Source organism: Molossus molossus, unplaced genomic scaffold (assembly GCF_014108415.1).
Source record: "Molossus molossus isolate mMolMol1 unplaced genomic scaffold, mMolMol1.p scaffold_m16_p_24, whole genome shotgun sequence".
In the NCBI taxonomy this organism is placed as follows: Eukaryota; Metazoa; Chordata; class Mammalia; order Chiroptera; family Molossidae; genus Molossus; species Molossus molossus.
The window spans coordinates 2,855,155-2,872,359 of NW_023425360.1; the positions used below are offsets into that span (position 1 = coordinate 2,855,155).

Here is a 17,205-nt window from a genome sequence, read left to right on the forward strand (position 1 = left end):
AACTGCCTGGGAAGGGGCATGAGGGAACTTTCTAGGTGATGACAACATTCTATAAGTTGAGAGAGGGTTTTTTTGTTTTTTTTTTAATCCTCACCAGAGGACATTTTTCCATATTTTATTCAGATAGAGTAGGAGGAAGAGAGAAAGAGAGGCATCATGGTGAAAGAGACACATCAAGTGGTTGCCACCCACACGACCCAACCAGGGCCGGGGACAAATTGCAACTGAGGTACGTGCCCTCAGTGGGAACCGAACCCGGGTCTCTCTGGACCACAGGCCGATGCTCTAACCACTGAGCAAAACCGGCCAGGGTGAGAGAGGTTTTGATTACACAGGCTTTTGTATACATTTGTCAAGACTCTGCAAATGTACAATAAATATTTGTGCTTTTTTTTTAATCCTCACCCAAGGACTTTTTTTTCCCATTTATCTTCAAATAGAGTGGGAGGGAGAAAGGGAGGAAGAGAGAGAGAGAAACATTGATGTGAGAGAGACACATCGAGTGGTCACCACCCACATGACCCCAACCAGGGCCGGGGACAAACTGCAACCGAGGTACACACCCTTAGCAGGAACCGAACCCGGGACTCTCTGACTCGCAGCCCTCTAACCGCTGAGCCAAACCAGCCAGGGCTGCGTACTTATTGTATGCAAATTATACCGCAAAAGAAAAAACTCTAAATAAATATTGAACACTAATTAATGACATTCATGCTACAATACTGAAGGGATTATAATTAGTTTAAAATGCATAAGAGAAGATGGAAGTGGCTAGATAGGATAGATGGATATGTGATCAAGCAAGTACAGTAAAATGCTAATGTAAAATTCCTTCAGGAATGCTGTATATTTCAGATTTTTCACAATTAAAATGTTAAACCAGGCCGGTGTGGCTCAGTGGATTGAGCGTCATCCCATGGACTGAGAGGTCCTGGTTCAGTTCCCAGTCAGGACGTTTGCCCAGATTTCGGGCTCGATCCCCAGTTGGAGGGGGGGCGGTGCAGGCAGTGGCCAATCAATATTTCTGTCTCACATCGATGGCTCTATCTCTCTCTCCCTTCCTCTCACTAAAAAAAATTTTTAAATCAATTTTTTAAAAAAGTTAAAAATATGTTCAGCCAGTGTGGCTCAGTTGGCTGACCATCGTCCCATTCACTAAGTGGTCGCTGGGTTGATTCCTGTTCAGGGTCAGGGCACATGGTCAGGTTGTGGGCTTGATCCCCAGTAGGGGTCATGTAGGAAGCAGCCAATCAATGTTTCTCTCTCATCCATGTGTGTGTGTGTCTCTCTCTCTCTCTCTCTCTTCCTCTCCCTTCTTCTCTCTCTAAACTCAATAAAAGTGTATTTAAAAATATATATATCCTGGCCAGTTTGGCTCAGCAGTTAGGGTATCAGCCCGCAGACCAAAGCATCTCTGGTTCAATTCTGGTTAAGGGCACGTGCTTCGGTTGCATTTCAATCCCCAGCCTTGGTAGGGTTGTGCGGGAGGCAGCCAGCCAATGTGTCTCTCTCGCATCTACGTCTGTCTCTGTCTATCTGTCTCCCTCTCTCTCTCTCTCTTGCTCTCTCCCTCCCACTCTATTTGAAGATAAATGAAGAAATATCCTTGGGTGAGGATTTAAAAAAAATGTTAAGCCCTGGCCGGTTTGGTTCAGCGGTTAGAGCGTCAGCCTGCGGTCCTGAGAGACCTGGGTTCGGTTCCCGCTAAGGGCACGTCGTACCTCGGTTGCAGTTTGTCCCCAGCCCTGGTTGGTTGTGCGGGTGGCAGCCACTTGATGTGTCCCTTTCACGTCGATGTTTCTCTCTCTCTCTTCTTCTCTCTCCCTCCCACTCTATCTAAACAAAAAAATGGAAAAATGTCCTCCAGTGAGGATAAAAAAAAAAAAAAATGTTAAAAACACTAAAAAATAGTGAACGGTAATGAGGCAAACTTCTGGAGTGCTGGAAATGTTCTATCTTGAACTCAGTGGTGGTTACACTCAGCATACATGAGTAAAATCTTACCAAGCTGTCCACTTTAAGATTTTGAACACTTTTCTGACTGCATTTCAATAAACAGCAATCAGAATAGGACTTTAAAGTGTGTGTAATTTATATCCTCAAAGAGATAAAGGAATGTGCCGCAACCAAAACACATGTATAAGCAGTTATGAAGAGAACAAACCATAAATCTTGAACACAAAAATTGTCAAATTTTAAAACTCAAAGGGCAGAAAAGCTGAGCAGACCTTGAGAAATGAGTCAGTGAGCTGGAAGTGGACTAAAAACTCCTCCCAGACTGTGGTGCAGAGATGGGAAGTGAAGAGGAAAGTGAAGAGACGTGGAGGGCAGACCACCACGTGTCAAAACTCTCTCACTTGGAGGGAGCTGCAGAAGAAGGAAAATGAGGAAATGGAAGGGAGACATTTGAGGATATAACAGCTAAGTGTTTCCTAGAACCAAAGAACAAAACTATTTTAAAATCATTTTGAATTACAGTTATTTCAAGTTATCTACATGGAGGGAGGAAACATGCCACCATTTTATGGGAAGCTCTCTCCCGAATATGCAACTTAACTAATTGTGCAATTTAAGTGACCCTTGTTCTTTTCTGTATTTTTCAAGCTTTCTACAATGAGCATCACTGTTATGAGGAAAAATAAAAGTTTACTTTTATGAAATGAATCCAGAACCAAGAGACAAGAAAGGCCTTTTAAAGAACTCCCTAACCTCTCTTTCCTCTGGCTTCTGTCCTGTGCTATTACAGTGAACCTGTTTCTGGAAGTGGTCACCACAAACTTGGGCGAGTCATTTGATCTCCTTAAATTTCTGCTTCTTTAAGTATCAAGAGGGAAAATGAAATCCCTCCTTCTTACTTCACAGAAGTTTGGGGAACATCAAATGAGAAGATGTATAAAAATAACACTTGGTAAACCATAAAGCAATGCACAAACTGTGGCATGCCATCAGTCCTTCTACACTCCTAAAAGCCCAACCTCCAAATCACCCTCCAGTTACCTTATCCTTTACTCCCCAAATCCCTCTAGCACGTCAGCTTTTCCTTCCCTCCTTTCCTCATTTCCTCCTTTCCCAAACCACCGCACAACATAAGCTGTGCCTGGTCATACCTTGTGCCTGAACCACTAGTGCCCCCACTTCTAGCTTTTCCTCACCCCACGCACTGCAATTTCCTCTGAAACCTAATCTTCATCAAATATGGTTATCCTGGAAGTACCCTGATGAAAATGAAAATGTCTTTGGGAGTTCTCTGAGGTTTACAGGACAGACTTCAAAACTCTTCAACCTGGCTTCAGGCTCTCCCATCCTATCGCTGGTCAGCCTTCTCAGTGTGCAGAACAAGCCCGCCCCTTGACCCCATACACATGAGTACTGCCCCCCTTCCTGTCTCTCTACTTTATAACCAGTCCAGACCAAGCTCCTGGCTGTGCTGAGCACCCATCCGCCCCCGGCACTACCACCGCTTCCAGGTCAGAGGCCTGCCACATCTTCCCAGAGAGGACTTTACGTGCCCTGTGGGACTGCCCTCCTATAACCTCTATACTAGGCACTCAAATTAACCTGCTAATCATTTTAGTCCTTAAAATAAGTTTTCTGTACCCAACTGAGTTTTATAGTAATTTTTCTTTATAGCTTTAATATCTATGTGTATATTATACATATGTCCACATAATATACTGTTTAGCTATCCAACTTTAAATAAAAGGAATTATGCTTTATAAATTCTTATATAACTTCTCTCAACAATAAGTTTTTGAAATTGATCTGTGTTGATACATGTGTCTATGGATTCATTTTTGGGGGGGCTATTTTTTTTTTTATTACAGATGTCCCTCCTTTTTCCCCAATACCCTTCTCTCCGCTGCTGCCCCCCTCACCTTCACTATATGGTTGCCTTCATATAAGTTCTTTCAATCCATTAATTTTTCAAAGCTGTAAACTATTCCATTAAGTGTATCACAATTTATTTATTATGTTGTTGATGGATATTTGAGTTTAATTTTTAAAAGTTTGTGCCTTGGCCGATTTGGCTCAGCGGTTGGAGCGTCGGCCTGCGGTACAGAGAGACCCGGGTTCGGTTCCCGCTAAGGGCATGTACCTCAGTTGCAGTTTGTCCCCGGCCCTGGTCAGTCGTGCGGGTGGCAGCCACTCGATGTGTCCCTTCACATCAATGTTTCTCTCTCTCTCCCTCTCTCTCCCTCCCGCTCTATCTGAACAACAAAAAAAAAAGTGTGGAAAAGTTTGCTTATTAAAAGCAATGCTGCTATGAACATTCTTGTACATGTTTCCAGTTCATGAGTTCCTAGGAGTGAAATTGCTAGGTCACAGGGTAACATGTTCAACCCTATTTGGTAATAATGACAACGGCTTTGCCAAATGGAAGCACTTATTTACACTTTTGTTTGTTAATTCTCATCCGAGGACATTTTTTTCCAGTGTTTTTTACAGAGTTGGGAGAGAAGGGGGGAGAGAGAGAAACATTGATGTGAGAGAGAATTATCAATTGGTTGCCTTCTACACACGCCCCAGGGCCAGGAATCGAACCTGCAAACCAGGTACGTGCCCTTGACCGGGAATCGAACCTGAGACCCTTTGGTCTTTGGTCAGTGCTCTAACCGCGGAGCCGCACCGGCCAGGGTTGATTTACACTTCTACCCTACAGTGTTGAAGAGTTCCTCAAAGTACTGTCGGGCTTTTTAATGTCTGCTAATTTGGTGGGTACATAATGTTATCTCTTTGTGGTTTTCATTTGCATTTCCCCAGTAAGGTTGAACATCTTTTCATATATTTATTACCCATTTGGCTTTCTCTTTAATGATATGCCTGGTCAAGTCTTTGCCTATTTTCCAAATGGGCTCTTTTTTATTGACTTGTAAGAGCTCTATATATATTCTGGATACTCATACCTTATTATGTGTTACAAATTTCTTCTTCCACTCTATGGCTTTCCTTCATTTCCCCTCTTTTAATGAGTTCTTTATTTTAAGGTAGCTAAGTTTATTAACCCTTTCCTTTATGGTAGTTTGTATAGCTTGTTTAAAAAGTCCTTTCCTACCCAGAGGTCATGACAATATTTATATTTCCTTTTAAAAAAAAGTGTTAAAATGAGAATTTCAAAAAGGATGTTATATAAATGATCAATAAGCACATAAAAAGTACTCAGAATTATTAGCCATCAAGGAAGTGCAAATCGAAACCATGAAATCACACACCCACTAGAATGGCTAAAATGAAAAGACTGATAACACCAAACAGTAGCAAGGATGTGGAGTAACTTATACATTGTTGGCAAGAGTGTGAAACTGTATAATCATCTTGGAAAAAGGTCAAGCAATTTCTTTTTTTTTTTATGTTTTTATTGATTTTTTTAGAGACAGAGAGATAGAAACATCGAAGTGAGAGAGAAACATCAATCAGCTGTCTCCTGCGCACCCCCCACTGGGGATCGAGCCCAAAACCTGGGCATGTGCCCTGACGGGGAACCGAACCGGGACCTCTCAGCCCACGGGAGGACATTCTATCCACTGAGCCACACCAGCAGGACAGGCAATTTCTTTTTTCTTTTTTAATCCTCACCTGAGGATATTTTTTCATTGCTTTTGAGATAAAGTGGGAGGGAGGGAGAGAGGGAAGGAGAGAGGGAGGGAGAGAGAAATATCAATGTGAGAGACACACATCAATTGGTTGTCTCCCACAGGACCCCCACCAGGGCCAGGTATCAAACCTGCAACCCAGGTACATGCCCTTGACCGGAATTGAACCCACCAACCTTTGGTCCACAGGCCAACACTCTAATCGCTGAGCCAAACCAGCCAGGGCTGGGAAGCCAATTTCTTAAAAAGCTAAACAGATAGCCTGGCAATTCCATTTCTTGGTATTTACCCAAGGGAAATAAAAGCATATGACCATAAAATAATACATACCAGAATATTCATAGAGCTTTATTCTTAATAGCTCACAGATATAGAAACAGCCCTAGTTTCCATCAACAAGAGAATAGATACGTAAATTGTGATCTACTCATACAACAGAATACTACTTAGCAAGAAAAAAATAAACCTACTGACTCGCTCAGCCAGTGTGGCTCAGTGGTTGAGCATCGACTCATGCACCAAAAGGTGGCCAGTTCGATTCCCAGTCAGGACACATACCCAGGTTGTGGGCCCAATTCCCAGTGGGGGACGTGCAGGAGACAACCAATCAATGTTCTCTCTCATCAATGTTTCTCTTTCATTCTCTCTCTCTCTCCCTCTTCCTTCCTCTGTCTCTAAAATCAATAAAGAAAAAAATATTTTTTAAAAAACTACTGACTCATGCAACATAGATGAATCTAAAAAATACTATGCTGAGTGAAAGAAGCCTTATATAAAATACAAACTTGAAGATTCTATTTATACAAAACCTAGAATAGGGGGGAAAAAAGTTATAATGGAAAAAATCAGAATAGTGATTGCTGTTGGGTGGGAAAAGGAATGGAAAAGAAGCAGAGAGAACTTTCTGAGACAATGGTAATACTGTGTATATTGACAAATTTGCATTACACAGGTGTATACATTTGTCCAAAATGAAATCTGAACTCTAAGTGATATGCATACTAAAGTGTTTAGGGGATTAAGTATATTGATGTGTGGAACTTACTTTAAAATGCATCTAAAAACAAAGTAGACTGCTGAATGGATTAAGAAATGGAGAGATGTGATAAAGCAAATATAGGAAATTTTTGGCTGCAGAATCCAGGTGGTAAGTAAGTAATCAAACTTTGCTGTATGTTTGAAATTTTTCACAATAACTATTAGGAAAAAGACAAAAATATATATATCCTCTTAATTGTTATTGATTTTTAGAGAGAGGGGAAGGGAAACGGGAGGAGAGAGAGAACCATGGATGCCAGAGTGCAACAGCAATCAGCTGCCTCCTGTGCACCCCCACCAGGGTTCCGCCCCAAAAACCTGGGCATGTGCCCTGACTGGGAATCAAACCAGCAACCTTTCAGTGCATAAGCTACGCCCAACCAACTGAGCCACACCGGCCAGAGCAACAAAAATATATTTTAAAAAGGAAGAGATTTGTTTAAAAAACAAAACAAAACGACAGAGATGTATTTGAGAAAAGTTTGCCTTTGAGAAAGGTAACTGAAAGAAAAGACCAATATTTACATATGATGGTCCCTTGGAGTTTACAATATACTTTCACACAGATTATTTTAAGTGATCCTCACCAAAACCCAGGTATTCTAGTTCCATCTTATGCTTCAGAAAATTTAGGATCAGAACTTGGCAAACATCCCACAACCAGTAGCTGATGGAGCTGGACCTAAAACCACTGTCTCTGGCTCCTCCTTCACTTGTATCCTTACATACACACCTCACTGGGAAGCTGCCATCAGCTCCAAGCATTTGAAGACAACATGGACACTGATGTGCCACCAGTCCTTTGGGTTGTCCCAGGAGCAGATGAGAAAAACTAAAGTGGCTGCTGTACTCACTAGCAGGACATGAAAGGGAGACACACAGACAGTAAAAGAGCATGAAACAAGAGACCAAAGGTTTATTCCAATCCACACAGAATAAAAGCTCTGGCAAGCCCTGCTCCTTGAGTTCTTTAAGGCCACCCTCAAAGTTTGGGGAGATTTATGACATCCTTCCTGTCTGTGTGGATGAACAAACTGCAAATGATGCCTGCGCTGAGAAACTGCCATGTAAGATGTGTCAGGAAAAAAACGTGTCAAAGCAGCTCTCTGACAACATATTCAACCACACTTCTCACCAGAGCAGATCAGATGTAGAAAAGGAGATCCAGGAACAACGCTCAACCCTAAAACGGCCAAAATCAGAGGCAAAGCTTTACTAACCACTCCACTGGCTTAAGGTATAATGGCTTTTTGTTAAAAAACATACAACATAACCCAAATATTTTTGTTAAATTTAAACAAGGTGAGATAGGCCTATGGAACATGAATAAAAGCCCTTTCAGCCTTAGAGATCGGTGTATTTACCCAAACATTACTTCATGTGCCACCATTCGGAGAACTGTAATGAAACCAGAACACAGTCCTCTCTCAAGCGGCCTTTAGTCCAGCAGGAGGCTGAAGGCAGAACTCCTAGGCCTGAAAGGGCTATAGGGCTGGCCCAAAGAGCAGAGAAGAGAGTACAAGTACGGCCAGTGGCTAGAGAAAGGTTTCAGCTATGCCTTGAATGACTCTGGGAGGATGTGTGCATGTGGATTTGGGTAGGGGGTTGCACTCTAGGCAAAAAGTGACGATGGCAAGAAGTGACTCTTAAGGGAGCTCCTGGCTGAGGAAGGCTACCTGCAGCCTGAGCAGGAGGGAGAGGGATGCCTGCCAATTCAGAGAGGACAGGACGCCTGACTGCAGAAATTAATTGGCACAAGGCTGAAAATAGCTGCAAGTTCCACAAACATGGGGACCTAAGGTAGGGCTGAAACCAAGTTCCCCAGGAAGTAAAGACTTGGCAAAATCCTGACAGTGGAGATGTAGGACACCTGCTTCAAACCCAGGTGACCTGTGACATCTGTAGCCTAGCAGACAGCCAGAGAATGGGAGATCTAATGGAGATAGGTGGTTAATGACAGCAACAACCCAGGGGGTGACAGAACAATGGATTTGAATCTCAGCTTGACTTGCATGGCCTTGGGTGAGTTTCCAACATCAGCCAGCTGCCTGTCTGCAAAAGGGAAGTGGCAGCAGCAAGGATTAAATGAGGTAACATCTGTAAAGCATCCAGCACAGAGCCTGCCACAGAGAAGGCATCCAAGAAATGGTGGATATTATTAATATGAGTAGTCTGCACTCTAAGAACTTCAGAGTCCAACACCTCCTACTGCATTGAGAAACCAGGCTGGAGTCAATGACCTTGGAAAAGACTAAGGGATTACTCATGTCCTAAGTAACTTCTATGTTCTTTGATTTTTTTTTTTTTAATTTTAATTTTAAAAAATATTTGGTCCTTTAAGGCATTTTAGGTTATTCTGAGATGTCTGCCTCACCCTGTGGCCTCACCTTACGAGTCTTCCCCTATCGAAGAACCCAATCCAAATGGGCAAGCCATCCAAGGGAAAACCAGTGTCATAAGCCACTTCACAGGGAACCTTTATGCCAGAAGGGGCCTGTGGCCCCTTCAGCAAGGTGAGGGTCAAGGCCAACCCAGGGCAGGTCTGAGCTGATACAGTTGTGACATTTATAACATCTATCTTAAGAACTAGACTTAAAATTACAGTGGTACTATTAAGCACTAAAATAACAAGTGATACAACTGCAAATTATTTTATGCATATAATAGGCATTCAGGAAAATATAAAAAGCCAAACCTCTAGCTAGGCCTGGCAAAGGCATAAGTACACAGTAACAAGAGAACTCACAGCCATGAGCGCCAGAGATAACAGTCACTTATTTCAGAAACAGAAGGAGAGAGAGTCTCATTTTCTCAACTATACTTTCAGAGGGAAACTTTCTGCACTTCCATATAATCTACCAAGGGTCAATCAATGACCTCTAGTTGGGGGGTGGGGGGGAATCAGTCAGGGAAATATAAAAATTTTATTAACCCACTTGGTATATTAAGAGCAGGCAATAAATTGTATTCCATAGCTCAGAAATACTGGAAAAAACTATCACCTTTGGCTGACTGAGATGGTTAGTTTGGCCAGTTTTGTGGAGGAAGGTGGGCTGACAGGGAAAAGCAGGGAGGGACATGGGGAAGCAGGTGGAAAAAAGAGAGAAAACAAGGTGAGCAAAAGAGAATGACAGAAGCAAAGACTAGACACAGACTAAATAGAGTCCATCTGAGGACTCAGTGCTGTAGGCAGTGACCCTTGGTTAGTGTATGGTCATGAAATTATCTGTCACCTGTTGTGCTGCTTATCCAGCTGCACTAATCCTTAAATCTTTATAGGGAAATCTACTCTGCTCACCAAGGTAGAAAACAGACGTATCCCCTAGGTACAAATAACCAGAGATTTCTTCAAAACCAAATGCAAATTCTACAGCATCCACTCTGGTTAAAACGGGTTTCTAGTTCTGATTTTTTATGAACTGAGTGGACTTTCCACTTCTACAACCCGATTCACAAAAGTCTCCAATTCAACAAACAAATAGTTGTAAAGGCATTGGGGGGGGGGGTGGTTTACAGCAGTGAACAACAAAACAGACATGACTGCCATCTTGCAGAACTGACTAGTGACACAGGATGGGGAGGGCATCAGTCACTGGAAGTGCTTTGGGTGTTTGCAAAAAGGGAGGGAAGGTGACTATATAGATACAGGGTCTCCTCTGACACTCCTCCCCCACGCTCGGCTCTTTCAAGGGTAAATCAAGTCCTAGCTAAGGAAAGGGAAAACAGAGGAGATCCAAAGACTGACAAGAAAACACTGAAATGTTACAGTTGATGTTCACCCTGATTAAAAACAAAACAAAACTTTATGTGTTCAAACTGAACACAGCATTCATCATCTGTAGTCACATAGACTATAACTTCCAAAATTAATCAACAGAGTATTTTTAGTTATACTTAATTAAGTTCATAAAGATGACCCAGACTAATGTATTAAAAGATCCTAAAGTACCCTTGGAATCATTAAGAAGCATATTATATTTATTGAGCTTTACTGTTAAGTATATTTTGCATACTTTGAATAGGGGTCTCTCATGTCCCAACACGTGGCCTGCCTAAGACACATCACTAAAAGGGCTACATAATCAAAACAAGTTTGAGGAATGTTGCATGCTCTAAACCATTTGAGGGTTCACAGCGTACTTTAGAAAATTTAGTTTTGTGACAAATCCTGCCATTAAAGAAATTTGAACTTAGTCTGAGCCAGTACTTCCCAAACGTTTTAGCCATGAACCTTTTTTCATTTAATACTTGTTAAGAGTACACAAATTGGCCCTGGCCGGTTTGGCTCAGCGGTTAGAGCATCGGCCTGCGGTCCGGAAAGACCCGGGTTCGGTTCCCGCTAAGGGCACGTACTTCGGTTGCAGTTTGTCCCCGGCCCTGGTTGGTCGTGTGGGTGGCAGCCACTCGATGTGTCCCTTCACGTCGATGTTTCTCTCTCTCTCCCTTCCTCTCTCTCCCTCCCACTCTATCTGTACAAAAAGTGGAAAAATATCCTCGGGTGAGGATAAAAAAAAAAAAAAAAAAAAAGAGTACACAAATTGCTGCAGAGAACACATGTGGGATACACTACAGTGTATGGGATACGCTGCTTAATTAATCTGAAAATGCAATTAATTATCAATCTTCCAAGCATTCTTTTGAACTGGTGTTTACTATGCTATAGGAGTATAAGAACAACCCCACTGAATTTTTTGCTGAAACTCAACAATATGGTGACTTACTATATTTTTAAGAATTTTTAATACACTAAATTGGATCTTGATAGATTAATGAAAGGAACTCAAATTAACTGTAAAATAATATGATTTTGCTAAATTGCTGGATGCTTATCTTCTTCTCTAACCATGAATCTTTAAATTTCCAGAGTATATTTAATACATTCCCTTAAAGAAACAATATTAAACAGCAACAAAAAAAAAGGCTAGTATTTGCCTCTACATGTCTAATAATAAATACCTGTAACTGAGATTTGGTATCAACATATACATTTCGTGAATTACAAGCAGAAGACTAACATTTCTGTGGTTGTGGTGTTGTTACTTATCATTTGACTCCTCCTCTGGATATAATATAATATAGTCTCAACGCCTATATTGGAGGGTTTACAGAATCAAATTCAGTGACTGGAAAAGTTTCATCATTCAGTTAACAATAAAATAACAAATCCAGCAAACATTTATTTAGCACCTACTATATGCATGTCACTGGATTAAGCACTGTAAATGTACTTTTATGGTAAATGTACTTTCGTGGGACCCAAATCAAGACAATGGTCTGACAGTAGGACAGAATATTTAAGACTCTTAGAAACTCAGGAGACATCCGGGCACTGTGGATAACATATAAGAGTACCTTGTTGCACTGGAGATGTACAAGACACCTAGGTGAATTTTAGGACATCCACATCACCATAAAAAAGGCAAATAAGACACAAAGGCCTCTTTCTATTTTATTATTTTTTAAATCCTCACCCGAGGACATTTTTTTGCTCAGATAGAGTGGGAGGTAGAGAGAGGAAGAGAGAGAGAGAAACATCAATGTGAAAGGGACACATCGAGTGACTGCCCCCCACACGACCAACCAGGGCTGGGGACAAACTGCAACCAAGGTACGTGCCCTTAGCGGGAATTGAACCCAGGTCTCTCGGGACTGATGTTCTAACCATTGAGCAAAACCGGCCAGGGCCAAAGGCCTCTTTCTAAAAAGGCTACTTTAGTGACCTAGAAGCTTAATATTAGCCAGTGCAAGATAACTGATATTAGACTTGGACCAAAAAACTTAAAAGCTGTTAAAAATTTCCATATTCAACCTCACTTGTGCAATGCTTTATTTTTTAAGCCACTTAGCTAGGCTTAATGTATAAGCATTACGCTGATATTTAGAGCAGCTTGGGTTAATAGTCTAAAACCATTACTGGTGTGGGTAATTGAAGAAGTCTATAGAAAGAACCCAACTTCTTGATAAGGAGAAAAAGGTGAGTTTTCACATGGAGCACAGGAGGGGTGGGGGGAAATCACTTCATCTATGTTACGCAATACTGAAGAAGACTTTTCACTTCCATATAGAAAAAGTATTATGACTACTGACACAAATTTAAGACAGAAAATGAACCAAACTATAGCTCTCAAACTTGGGAGATGTAGCAGTCCTCAGTAAAAAAAAAAAAAAAAGAAAAGCAGGTTCAGTTCCCAAAAGACTCAAGCAGCAGCAGTGAGAGGGATGAACTTCAGCCACCTGCGGCCATACACACTGATCTGTCTTCCCTAGTTTACTAAAACATAAAACAACACAGATTCCGGCTGTAATATTTAAAATCAGAGAATTGGAAAACTGCCACTGTGTGCCCTATTGAACTTTTTTTTTTCTTTAAAAAAAAATCATCATTCTAAAAAACAAACAAACAAAAAAAACTTATCAAAGATTAAGCCCCAGAAACTTTGACAAAACATAGCCAAGGTGCCCGGCTGGTGGGGCTCAGTGCTTGAGCATCGACCCCTGCACCAAGGGGTCGCCGGTTCGATTCCCGGTCAGGGCACATGCCCAGGTTGTGGGCCCGATCCCCAAGTGGGGGGCACGCAGGAAGCAATCAAATGGATGTTCTCTCTCATCACTGTTTCTCTCTCTCCCTTTCCCTTCCTGTCTCTCTAAAATCAACAAAAGAATAAAAATTAAAATTAAAAAAAAAGAAAAAAAACATAGCTCTGGCCGGTTTGGCTTGTGGTTAGATCGTCGGCCCGTGGACCAAAGAGTCTCGGGTTCGATTCCAGGCAAGGGCACGTCCCTCGGTGGCGGTTCGGTCCCTGGCCCTGGTCGGGTCATGCAGGAGGCAGCCAATCCATGTGTCTCTCTCATGACGATGTCCCCCTACTCCCCCCAAACGCTATCTGAAGATTTTAAAAAAAGGAAAAAACATCCTCAGGTGAGGATTGGAAGAAAAAAAAAAAGAAAGAAAGAAAAGGAAAATACAAAAAGACATAGCCAAGGCAATACGCGCTGGAAAAGAAATGCAAGGTAAAGAAAATTTAAAAAGTCACAAATGTGCCCCCCGAGCAAGACTGCGTCATCGAAAATTCACTTTGCTCTGGCGAATGCTTCCAACGCCGCGTTTCTGCTCACACTCTGTATGACGTGCACTTTAAAGACACCCAGGCTGGGAAATCCGAACCTCAGACACGTGAAGCCCGAGCAAAGGGAACCGCCACGGGGCGGGAGGGTCCGGCACGCCCCCTGCCCCCTCCGGGAGACCGAGGCTCACGCTGATTCAGGGTTCCGGGGCTCCCCATGCCCGCTCGGTGGGAGGGAACGGACTCGAGCGCCTCCAGCTGACAGAGGGCCCAGAGGCTCCGGACGTCGGATGCGCCCCGAAAACTCGGACGGCGTCCCTGCCACAACGCCGCTAAATCGGGGCGCGGGGCCCCGGCCGGTCCTCCCGGGCACGCTGCCCGGCCAGACGGGCTGCGAACGTCCGCCAAGTGCCCAGAGCCGGGCCCTGGGCACCGCGGCCCGGAGGCCAGCCCGCCCGGCCCCGAGGGCCAGTTTCCGCCCGCCCGGCGCCCCTTACCTTCTCGCTGGGGCCGCCGCGAGCCTGGGGCTCCCCGCGGACGGCGCCGCGGTCCTCGGCCGAGGAGGTGGTCCCCGAGCTGGCAGGGAGGCGCGGCCCGCCCGGCGCGGCCTCGGCCTCTTCGCAGCCGGGGCACACAGCCCGGCTTTCGAAAATGTGGGTGCTCGGGGTGCAGCCCATGCCGGCGCGGCTCCGCGGACTCGCTGGCGGGCGGCCGTTAACCGGTCAGCAAACGGCCCGCCCGGCGCCTCGGGGCCGCCGCGGGCGCCGTGTCATCGCAGGCGGGCGGCGGGGCGGCGAGCGGGGTCTCCCGGCAGGAAGCGCGGCCCCCCCTTTTATCGCGGCGCGGGCGCGGCGGCGGCGGCGCGGAGGGCGCTCGGGGGCGGGCGGCGCGCCGCGGCCGCCCCTCCGAACATGCCCTTCGGAAGGCGCTGGCCGCCGGCCGCCCTCACATCGCCCGCTCGCCGCGGCCGCGCTTCCGGGGACCGAGGGGGAGGAGATCCGCCCGCCCGCCCGGCCTCGCTGCTCCGCCCGCCGGGCCCCCAGCCCCGAGAACCGCGCCGGCCCGAGCGCCCTGAGGGCTGGGGGCTGCGCGATGCCCGTCGGGGCGCGGAGGCCGCGCCGCCCCGGGGAGCGGCAGACAGAGCGGGTCCCGCCGGCCCGGCCGCGCCGTCGAGAACCGCCGGGGCGGACGCGCTCGCCAGCAGCCGCGGGCAGCGGGGCTCCGGTCCGCGCGGCGCCGGGTTTCGAAGGCGCACGCCCCGCCCCGCCCGCGCGGCCGCCACCCGGCAGCTGGCGTCAACGCGAAGCACCTGGGCGCCTCCTCGCGCCGCCGCCACTGGGCATGCGCGGCCGCGGGGGGCGGGCTCCGGGCGCTGCCTGCAGAGGGGAAGGGACTCGCCCAAGGACGAGCCGCCCGGCCGCCGCGTGGGCGAGGGTTGTGACCTCGAGCCACCCAGACCCTGATCGGAACAGGGAAACAGTCCGTCTCTCCGACTCCGTCTTGTTTGCTTGAGTTTGGCACAGACAGCCCCTCCCGTTTTCCAATTTCCCGGACCTAAAAGAAGCCCGAATTCTGTGCTTTCTTACGATGGATTTGAGGAGCTCCAAGGGCTCCCGGATCCTTGGCGCCTTCTCCATCAATAAACTTGACTGACTCAACACTCTGATGTTTGGGGGCTGGCACACAGACTTTGGACCAGCAGCAAGATCAGCGGGGTTCAGATTCCCAGCTCTAAGGACTATCTCTGAGTCCTTAAAGTGGCCCGTGGAAGGACCCCCGTTTGCGGTGGCGGTGAGGGCCGGGAGGGTGCCGCACTAACCCCTGGCGCCAAGCCCTGGAGCCCCTGCAACGGGGAGGCTGCAGTGCTGAGAAGCTACCTCTGTGGCAGGCTCCTCTCCCAACCCCCCACCCCGGCCTTCCTCTCATTTTAACCACAGGACTGGTCCCGCTTGGAGACTCCAAGCGCATCCTGCTTGCAGGAGCAGAGCCAGGCCTCTGCCGTTCAGGGAGAGACCTATGAAGACTCCACGTTGTACCCCCATGCACCCCTTGACCTACGTGCTGTGTGACCCTGGGCAAGTCACTTTAACCTCTTTGTGCCTGGAGGGCCACCACCTGGAGTGTCTATAATGTGGTACCCCAGAGTGGCAGACCTCGGACCCACCCCCTCCCTGCGACTGTGGCTCCACGGGGACCTCCACTTGGCTGGTCCCTTCCTTTCCCCTCCTACAGTCCACGCCTTTCCTAACGTGGCCCTGGAGAGACTTGGAGTTTCCAGCCATGATACGGCCTCCATCTGGCTGCTCTAAAGACCTGTAGGCGAGCTCTGGGCTGAAGTCCCTGCTGCAGAGCTGGGATTGCAGCACAGCTCACGTGCTGGGTCTCTGGTGGTGGCTCAGGCTCCAGGGGCCCCTGGGATCCACAGCCGTGGCGCCCCTCAAGCCTCAGTCCTCCAGCTGAGGTTGGAAGTGAGGTGTGCACAGGTGGTTCCCCGACAGCAGCGGAGCAGAAAGTCCAGGAACCCAAAAGCAGCTTGTGCTGTTCACCTTTATTACTAGCTGAGCTGGCAGGAACAACTAGCATGTGACTCCATTATCAAGTTGAAGTACATTGAGCAATAGTAATATTTATGCCTCTGAGCCTTATAAAAGTAGCGGTGGGTCAATGAAGATGTCTGGGAAAATGATTTTTACGATCACCCATTATTCCACCTCAATTGTAGGGTGTTTTCTACCTTTGTTGTGCATATTTTAGAAGATAATTGTTCCAGGCAAAGTCTGGACTCTTAAATAAAGAGTAATTCATGAAGAAAAACGCTTTGAACCACCAGAGTGCATGGAAGTCTACCACACACCCTCTGTCCTACGCTCCCCGCCTTGCTGAGAAGCCGGCCTTGATGATTCCTACTGACCTTGCCTCCCCCTGTGGCTCCAGGCTGCTCCAACCCTCTGGGCCCTCCCCTCACAGGCACCCAGGCCTCTCCTTGGAAATCCTTGAGCCCTGTGCTAATCTGGAGGGAGAAGATGCTTTTCTCCACCCCCACCTCACTGACCCCCTGGGCTGCCCTGTGCCATCCCAAGCTGGTCACTTACCCTCTCTGTTCCCAGAGAACTGCTGGATAGCAGCACTGACTGATTCCATGTCTACAATTTGGGGTCCCTAGACTTAGAGACCTCAGACTATGAATGATATAGGAACAGACAGGAAAGGTAGAAGTCATCTGCCTGCTTCTGGGGTCACAAAGAGCAACTCCTAACACACACACACTTTTTTCATACTCAGAAACTTAGCCTGGGACACTCCAGAAATCACAGGCCCCCATCTCAGCTTTAACCACCTGACATCAATTCCACTCCACCCCTCCTTCCCTGGCGATATAACCTGCACCTTGAGGTCCCTGAATACTTCTCTACCCTGTGAAACCAGTCCCCAGGCCTCAGCAACAGTGGACAAGAAAGAGCTCACACTAACAAAAGTAACCGATGTGCCACCCACCAGCTCGCCTGGGACTC

General features: G+C 46.4%; 1 protein-coding gene across 1 annotated transcript in view; it reads right to left on the minus strand.

The window, feature by feature from the left end:
• PDE8A (phosphodiesterase 8A) overlaps positions 1-14,236 on the minus strand; it is a 100,163-nt gene extending 85,927 nt beyond the window's left edge. The window contains exon 1 of the mRNA XM_036277980.1: positions 14,191-14,236. The gene's annotated coding sequence lies outside the window, so the exon portion shown is untranslated. The remainder of the gene's footprint in view (positions 1-14,190) is intronic.
• Between the last annotated feature and the right edge of the window lie 2,969 nt (positions 14,237-17,205).